The 8,216-nt window shown below is 52.7% G+C and overlaps 1 pseudogene; it reads right to left on the bottom strand.

Moving 5' to 3' along the window:
- Window positions 1-306: 306 nt before the first annotated feature.
- On the bottom strand, window positions 307-4,662 carry LOC116811496 (ubiquitin-ribosomal protein eS31 fusion protein-like; annotated as a pseudogene).
- Window positions 4,663-8,216: the final 3,554 nt, after the last annotated feature.

Below are 8,216 nucleotides of genomic sequence, written 5' to 3'. Positions count from 1 at the left end.
TACTAAAATTTGAAACTGTATTGCTGTAACTAAATGTTTATCAGAATTCCCTTCCTGCCTTCTAAGACCAAATCATAGGTGGATATATCCTCAGGAAATGATAGCGTTTCCATTCCTGGCACGGTCTAGACAGGAATTGATCACTATATTGCTTGGAGGACCCCTTTCCAGATGCCCTGGGAAGACCTCTTACACTTGGTCCAGTAACAAAGTATTGAGGCACTGTGTGTTTCTGAAGCTATGGTTTTTTGTTGTTGTTGTTTGTTTGTTTGTTTTTAGTTCATGTCTTTTCTAACTCATACACAGTTACTTGTCTTCTGGTTTGTTGAAGCAGTAAGTCAGACAACATTTACCACAATAATGGCTGTCAAAGTGGCTTGCCAGAAACACTCCAGCTCCACATTCGTCGGAAGGGCACTGATTTTGTCATTCTCATCCACCTGCTAACATTTCAGGACATCCAGCTTCACCTTCTTTCTCTTGTGCATATTCCTCTTGGGAGTGGGGTAAGGCTTCTTCCTTTTCTTAGCACCACCACAAAGTCTCGACAGGAGAGGAAGAGGAGGCTCCTTTTGAATGTTGCAGTCGGACGAAGTACATCCATCTTCCAGCTGCTTGCCAGCAAAGATCAGTCTTTGCTGAGCAGGAGGAATTCCTTCCTTATCCTGGATCTTGGCCTTTACATTTTCTATCGCATCTGAGGGTTCAACCTCAAGGGTGATGGTCTTCCCCCTTAGGGTTTTCACGAAAATCTGCATTTTGGTGGTGGCTCCACCGCAGACGGCAGATCAAAAAGGAAGCTGAAGCATATGTTTAGGTCAATAAGTTGCAACATAAATATATATACACACACACACATATATACACACACATATATACACACACATATATACACACATACATACACATATTTTATATATATGTTTAACTCAGAATATATATGTGTGTGTGTGTATATGTCTGTGAGGGTGGCTAAACACTTCATGTATATACACACACAAGAATATATATTATATAAAATATACTAGAATATATATTTATGGAAGTTATATATATACAAATTATATATATAAATTGTAAAGTTGGCCGGGTGTGGTGGCTCAAGCCTGTAATCCCAGCACTTTGGGAGGCCGAGGGGGGCAGATCACAAGGTCAGGAGTTTGAGACCAGCCTGACCAACATGGTGAAACCCCGTCTCTACAAAAAATACAAAAATTAGCCAGGCGTGGTGGTGGGCACCTGTAATCTCAGCTACTCGGGAGGCTGAGGCAGGAGAATTGCTTGAACCTGGGAGATGGAGGTTGCAGTGAGCCGAGATCACACCACTGTACTCCAGCCTGGGCGACAAAGCGAGACTCCGTCTCAAAAAAAAAAAAAAAAGTTAAGTTTGTGATAAGTTTGTGATAGTAACTGCCTACTTCCTTTTCTTTTTTTGACAGAGTCTCGCTCTGTCGTTCAGGCTGGAGTGCAATGGCGTGATCTCGGTTCACCGCAACGTCTGCCTCCCGGGTTCAAGCAACTCTCCTGCCTTAGCCTCCCGAGTAGCTGGGATTACAGGCGTGTGTCACCATGCCCGGCTAATTTTGTATTTTTAGTAGAGATGGGGTTTCATCATGTTGGTCAGGCTGGTCTTGAACTCCTGACCTCAAATGATCCACCTGCCTAGGCCTCCCAAAATTCTGGGAATACAGGCATGAGCCACTGTGCCTGGCCACTTGTATGTCAATCACAGTGCTAGTCACAATAGCAAAGATATAGAACTAACTTGAGTGTCCATCAGTGGATGACTGGATAAAGAAAATGTTTTTCTTTTTTCTTTTCTTTGTTTTGTTTTGTTTTCTGAGACAGCGTCTTGCTCTGTCGCCCAGGCTGGAGTGCAGTGGCACAATCTTGGCTCACTACAACCTCTGCTTCCCGGGTTCAAGCGATTCTTCTGCCTCAGCCTCCCTAGTAGCTGGAATTACAGGCGCCCACCACCATGCCCAGCTAATTTTTGTATTTTTAGTAGAGACAGGGTTTCGTGGTGTTGGCCAGGCTGGTCTTGAATTCTTGACCTCAGGTGATCCACCTGCTTTGGCCTCCCAAAGTGTCGGGATTACAGCATAAGCCACCATGCTCGGACAAGAAGATATTGTTTACGTATATACATATGTACACACACACATTCACACACATATATATACACACACCATGGAATACTATGATTCCGTAAAAAAGAATGAAATAATATCTTTTGCAGCAACATGGAAGGAAATGGAGGCCATTATCCTAAGCAAAATTACTGAAAAACAGAAAATCTGCATTTGTACCTCTTCAGTATATAAAAATGAAAAAATAAAAACTAAAATTAGAAAAAAGATTTTATATCACCATATATAGAAATATATATATTTTATATATCATTTATGCAAAATATATTATATATCATATATTATATATGCATACTTATGTACACATACATATACACAAATATATAACATTTAACTCAGTATATATAATATATGGAATGGCTATATATATACATTATATATACACACATACATACACAAACACACACATACAGTATACATGCTTAAAGAGTGTTCAGCTCCCTTCAGAGATTGTATGATTTTTTTTTTTTTCAGTCAGGATCTCACTCTGTTGCCCAGGCTGGAGGGCAGTGGCACAGTCATAGCTAGCTCACTGCAGCCTTGACCTCCTGGGCTCAAGGCATCCTCGTGCTTTTGCCTCTGTGCTGCGATTATAGGTGTGCACCACCACACCTGGCTAGTTTAAAAAATTATTTTTGGTAGAGATGGGGGGGGTGGGTTCCAATGTTGCCCAGGCTGGTCTCGAACCCCCATGCCTCCCAAAGTGCTGAGATCACAGGTGTGAGCCTCTGTGCTCAGCCAGATGGTACAATTTTGATTCTTCTCATGTTTAACATCACCTGCACCTATCATTGTATTGAATTTATAGCTCATTCTGGTTTAGGGTCAGGGACTTATTCCTTCGGAATGGCAGAGTTCAGCATTTCCTGACTCCACGGCAAATTAATGCCACTTCATTAAGGCGGTAATGACCCTTCCATGCCTAACTCACAGGCATTTTCCTTTCTTGTCTCTCAAGTAATAGGCTGTGGTTTCTCAAGGATTTTTATGATCCTTCCAGATGAAAGCTGCTTTGTCAAGCAAGGTGTTGTGAAACGTGCAGGGTCTATTTATAAGAAGAGGTAGCTATGCGGTCAAGTTCAGGGTGGGATCGGTGCAATCAGACCAACCAGCAGCTCAAGCAGAGTTTAGCGCTGCAAATCTGTGTGCCACGTTCTTCTTCCTGCGTGCAATTTGCAGGCAAAGACATCTGCTTAATTGGGTGTGAAACCCGGGCCTTGATTAAAAGGACTTTATGAGGCCGCAGCCTTGCATTTCCAAGGTCAGGCCCTAGTGGAGAGGTCGCGCGTTCCGCGGGGAGACACGAACTTTTCCTGAGTGCGCGTTCCTTGCTGGCCCTGAACCCCTCGGCCAGGCAGGGCTTGGCACGGCCGTGACCTGGCCTAACCAGGTTCAGGGGATGGCGGGGGCCTGCTGGTGTCACATATGTTTTGCATTCCAGCTCAGGATTTTGCAGAGCATAGAGAGCGGGTGTCACCCCCGGGGGGGAATGCCACCCACAAAATGCAGGTGGAGGCTGGGGTGAGGCTGGCAGCCAGGGGCCAGAAATCCAAAGCCCGAGCCAGGTTCAGACTTCCTGACTCCTCCTCCCCGTTAGCCGTGGAAGGATGGCTCGGCCCGGTCCCCTTAAAATGTGTCCGTTCTGACTTAGAGGCTGCTTTGCCTCTCAGAAAGCCCCCCTGGCCAGCGGACTGAGGGACTGGGGACCCCCTCCAGTCGCAGAATCGCTGAGATCCCTCAAAACAAAGGCGTTTGCAGTTTGACCCCTTGCTGCTCAAAGTGTGGTCGGCGAACCGGCAGCCTGGGCCGCCCTGGTCGCGGGTCAGGGGCGCAGCGTCCAGGCCGTGCCAGGCCCGCAAGTTAAGCACTGTCTGCATTTCCCTGGGGAAAGGGGTGACCAAATATCTAGCTATATTTGCACTTCAAAGCCACACGGATATGAGTTTTAAATATAAGTATGTCCAACTATTGCCTGAGCCACACTCAAGCCAGGAAAAAAAAATCTTTGCGTTTCTGAAATTGAAATGCGTCTGCACAATTCTTTATCGGGTTGTCGCCAGGGTGTTTGAAACAGTGACCAATCAAGTTTCACGCGCTACATTTGGTCGGGCGATCTCTCAAATCTGTCTTTCCCTAGTTTTTTAAAGAAATGTTTATTTGGAAAGAATTCTAGATCCACAGGAAGCTGCAAAGAAACGCACAGGGTCGAGCCCACCCTTCCCCGCCCCTTCCAAGTAGAAATCTAGAATCACCAGAGTCCTACAGCAAAACCAGGACGCTGAACTCATCCCGAAGACCCGGCGGCCCCTCTTGGGGATCCGCCCTCATTCCTAATTCTCTCAGGCCCCAAAGAAGCACCCGCAGGAGTACTGAACTTTTTGGGGGGTGGGCAGAGGGGATCTGTATGCAGATTGCCACCTGAGCAATCCTATTTTCTATGACTTAAAGCCAATCACAGGCTGGGCGTGGCGGCTCATACCTGTAGTCCCAGCACTTTGGGAAGCCGAGGCAGGCGGATCACTTGTGCTCAGGAGTTCCAGACCAGCCTGGCCAACATGGTAAAACCCTGTCTCTACTGAGAAAATACAAAAATTAGCCAGGCTAATCCGAGCCCCTCTCTTCACCAAATGCCAATTTCACTTTTTAGTTTTGAACTTCACTTTTGCTGAGCTACGCCCTCCCTGTCCCCGGGCCCCCTCGCCTCCCCATCTTCCGGGCTTGGGTGCAGCGACCCGGGTGGCCCGCCAGTGCGTCCCCGAGGAGAAGTCAGCCTGGGTCCCACCCCAGGGGTGCCCCGGGCGCGGAGGGGGCGTGGGCACCTCCCCAGCGCCGCATGCCCGGGTCTCCGGCTCCTGGGCTGGGTCGGGGCAGGGGCGGAGCGCGCGCGAAGGCGACGCCCCCAGCCCCGCGGCCGGGTTAGGGCGGGGAGAGGCGCGGTCACGCCCAGGCGGCTTCCGCCCGCCCCAACAGCGCGCACGCGGCTACCGAGCTGGAGGAGGCGGCGGGCGCGAGACCGGGAATGCGCAGGGACCCCGCCTCGCCCTCCCCAGCCCGGGCCGCGGCCCCCGCCTTCCCCGCAGCCGTCTCGCACTCGGTGCCCGCCCCCCGAGGCTGGCGGCTGTTCCCACCCGGGGCCGTTGCTGTTTGTGCCGTGAGCGCCGCCCAGCCATTGTCCCCGTCGCTCCCTCACTCGCGCCGGGCCGCGCACCAGGAGGCGAGGGCGCGCATGCGGAGCCTCTGTTGATGCCGCCGCCGCGCCGCCCTCCGAGGCTGCGTCCCGGGAAGCCCGGCTCCCCGAGCGCTCCGGCCTGGCCCGGTGCCCCGGACCTGAGTGCGTCCCCATGGAGGCGCCCGGGCTGGCCCAGGCGGCCGCGGCGGAGAGCGACTCCCGCAAGGTGGCGGAGGAGACCCCCGACGGGGCGCCCGCTCTCTGCCCCAGCCCCGAGGCGCGGTCGCCGGAGCCACCTGCGTACAGCCTGCAGGACTTTGACACGCTGGCCACCGTGGGTGAGTGAGTGCGGGCGGGGACTCGGCCCATAGGGGCGCGCGTCGTGGCCGGGACGTTGTAGTAGGACAAAGGGCCCCGGGTGCCGACCTCCTGGGGAGGGCCCTGCCCCGCTAATTCGGCTCGGAGTCCCCGTGCGGGGCTGCACCTGCGCCCCGGGTCTCCCCGGGGGGGCGCTGGGGGAGGTGGAGCGCACCCCCCAGCCCAGGCAAGTACCCCCGACCGGCCGGGTGCCTTCCCTGAAATGCCGACGGCCCCTCTCGGAGACCACCCTCCACCCCCAGCACACGCGGCACTCAGGGGCCTGGGCCGTCCGACGTCACAAAACCTCCTGCGGGTCACGTCGCCTGGGGGACCTCGTGCTCCCTCCCTGGCAGCGGCCCCAGGGACACGGGCGCGGGGTCCGAAGGCCCCTGCGGGCCTCCCCTAGGCCAGCCTCCCCGTGTGTCCAGCGGCAGGGAATGTACAGATTTCTCCAGGGGCTGCAGGAGCAGCTGGGCTGTGGGGGACAGGTGTCCCGTGGCGCTGTGGGGAAGAGGACGGCAGCGCTGGGGACGGATCCTAACATGTCCTGACACCGCCTGTGCTCTTCGTCTTGTGCGTCTGAAATGGCTAATTCTTGTATCGGACGCTTCATCCGCTTCCTTTGTCCTCTGGCTTTGAACTTAACCCCCAGTGGGCAGCTTCACAGAGAGGTTTCGAGTTCTCGGTGCGCTTGGATCCGGACACGCGCTGGTTTATGGGGCAGCCCTGAGTGGGTCAGAATATCCCAGCCGAACGTGGGCGCTGGATTTAAACAGTTGTCACCGGCCCGCCTGTGCCTCTTAGGGACTCTGTATGACTAAGTGGGGTGTTGGCTGTCAAGAAAATAAATGGGATAGTAGAGGGGGGTGTCCTGGGTGTGTTGGTGAGGCGTCGGCTCTCAGGCCCTCTAACTCCTGTTTGTCCTCTCATTTTGGAAAGGAGGAAGCTGGGCTGGGAAGCCCAAGGGCTCGAGGCCATAGCTTATGGTTTAGGAAGACCAGCGGCCATAGCCAGGGGGCCTGCAGAGCCGCTGAGGAAGAGGGGACTGAGCTTCCTTCAGTGACCTCGTTGCCACTTAGACCTTGAGTAAGGGCCCACGAGGAAAGCCTGAATTTGGAAGGACAGAGTGGGAGGAGGCCCTCTCTCTTTCTCCTCTCCCTCCCTCCTCCTCTTTATCTCATTCTCTCTCTTTTCTCTGTCTCTCTTCTCTCTCTCTCTTTCTGTCTCTGTTCATGTCTCTCTGCATTTCTCCTCCTCTGTCTCTTGGTGTCTCTCTCCCTGTCCCCTTCCAGTCTTGGTTTTTCTGTCTCCCTCCCTCCTCTCTCTCTGCCTTCCCCCTTGTCTTGGTCCCCCCGGAAAGCTGTCCTGAGCTAATCCTAGAGCTGGGTGTGTTTTGCGGGGAGGAAGGGCGGGGCAGGAACCCTGACTGGCGCAGCCGCCACAGTAGGTGGAAATACGACTCGACAATGGAAAATTGATGCGGTCCAGCCGTTCCTTGGCACTCAGCACCAGCGTTTGTCATTCTTTGGGGCACCCACATGGGTCCCTTGGGAAAGGTGGAGCTGGGGCTGGAGGCCGGGGCAGAGAGCAGGATGCGGGCAGGAGGGCGGCAGAGGTGAGGGGTTCTGGTGTCACAGGGGGCCACTCAGTTTGACGTCAGATCAGCTTAGGGTGCCCAGCGGGTAACCTCATCCTTAAAAATAGAGTGTCGCTGCCTCTGGGGACCAAGCTGGCTGGGCGGGGAAGTCAGCTTTTTTTTTTCCGTCCAGTCAGTGCTCTCTTAATGAGGATGATGCTCCTTTCTCAAGGATAACTTCCTATGGGCTCCAAGGGTGTGACAGGAGGGCTAGGTATCCCACACTTATTGGACAGCAGGGGACCAGGACCCAGGGGTGTGTGTGTGTGTGTTTGCATGCATGTCTGGAACACTCTCTCATGACAACTTAACAGCTTTGGTGACATTATCTGCAACCTTTTATCCCAGCCCCTTTCTTTATTTTTGGTTAAAGAGCAATCTGAGTGTGATTCACCTAAAATAATAAATTTTTAAAAATCCTAAGCCTTTTAGAGCCTTCACTATTGTGTCTGTAAGCCACAATCTACAGCAGCTTTGGACTGTTTTCCAAGGCGTGATGGAGAAGAGTGAGGGGCGAGTTTGAGCCTCAGTCTGGAGTTGAAACCCAGTCTGGGTGGGTGTGACCTCTCTTCATCCTCAACTGTCACTGCAGGAACATAAGTTTGCTTTTAAGTGCTCTTTTGCCCTCATTCCTAATTCTCTCAGGCCCCAAAGAAGCACCCGCAGGAGTACTGAACTTTTTGGGGGGTGGGCAGAGGGGATCTATGCAGATTGCCACCTGAGCAATCCTATTTTCTATGACTTAAAGCCAATCACCGGCTGGGCATGGTGGCTCATACCTGTAGTCCCAGCACTTTGGGAGGCCGAGGCAAGCGGATCACTTGTGCTCAGGAGTTCCAGACCAGCCTGGCCAACATGGTGAAACCCTGTCTCTACTGAGAAAATACAAAAATTAGCCGGG

This window comes from Hylobates moloch, unplaced genomic scaffold (genome assembly GCF_009828535.3).
Source record: "Hylobates moloch isolate HMO894 unplaced genomic scaffold, HMol_V3 SCAFFOLD_7, whole genome shotgun sequence".
NCBI lineage: Eukaryota > Metazoa > Chordata > Mammalia > Primates > Hylobatidae > Hylobates > Hylobates moloch.
This window is presented reverse-complemented; position numbering and strand designations above follow the sequence as displayed.